The sequence below is a fragment of the Equus asinus genome, chromosome 20 (assembly GCF_041296235.1).
Source record: "Equus asinus isolate D_3611 breed Donkey chromosome 20, EquAss-T2T_v2, whole genome shotgun sequence".
Classification (NCBI taxonomy): domain Eukaryota; kingdom Metazoa; phylum Chordata; class Mammalia; order Perissodactyla; family Equidae; genus Equus; species Equus asinus.
The window spans coordinates 90,233,453-90,234,493 of NC_091809.1; positions in this window are offsets into that span (position 1 = coordinate 90,233,453).

The window sequence follows — 1,041 nt, forward strand, 5'->3', positions numbered from 1 at the left end:
TTAAGCAATTTAGTGGTATTATCGGGAATGCCCCAATCCTGTCCTGTCATCCCCTCCCCTATGATGGATTCCCTGAATCATACAAAAAACAAAAGCAAAATAAGATACAATTATTTATTGAGCACTCCTCTGAAGCAGGTGCTCTTCCAGACACTGATGAGGTTGTTCTTATGCAGGGGGAGAGATGATAAAAAGTCAACATATAAATAAGTTAAGGTGATGACTTTTAAGTGCTATGAAGAAAATAAAGGAGGCTGATGTGTTAGCGACTATAAGGGAGCAGGTACTAGAGGAAGGCTTGCTGAATATTGGAAAGAGAGCTATCTAGGAGGAGTGTTTGAGGTAGAACCCTCAGTAGGTATAAAGGTCTTGAGGCAGGAACAACCTTGGGATGTTTAAGGAACAGAACGTGTAGCTAGAACACAGTGAGTGAAGGGCAGTGAGCCCAAAGTACGGGAAAGTATAGAAAGGGATAGATCACACAGAGCCTTTTCGTGATAACGAGCCTGTATTTTTTTAAAAGCATAAGGAGGAATCTACTGGAGAGTAGTAAGTCGGAGATGACATGATCTAATTTGCATTTTTCAAAGATCACCCTGGCTGTTCTATGGTGGACGGGTGGAAGAAAATCCAGAGTAACAAGGAGGAAGATTTGTTTGGTGGCTATTGAAGCAATTTGAGTGAGAGATGATGGAGTTTGGACTAAGGTCGTAACTGCAGAGAGGAAGAACTGACTGATTTAGCAAATATTCTGGAGGTAAAGCCAGCAGGACTTGCTAGTGGATTAGATGTGAAGTGAGGGAAGAGGACAAATCTAGGATGACTCCTAGATTTTAGGGTTGAGTAACTGAGTGGATCATGGTGTCATTTCCTGAGATGGGAAATATGAGAGAGAGACAGGTTGGGGGTAGGGAATCAAAGACCTGCTTTGACATGTTCAGTTATTATTAGTCGTGCGATTGCATGCTATTCCAGGGCAAACCTTGCTGATAAAATTTGGGGTAGAGTATAGCAGAGCTAAAGGCCTACATGGGCTCCTCT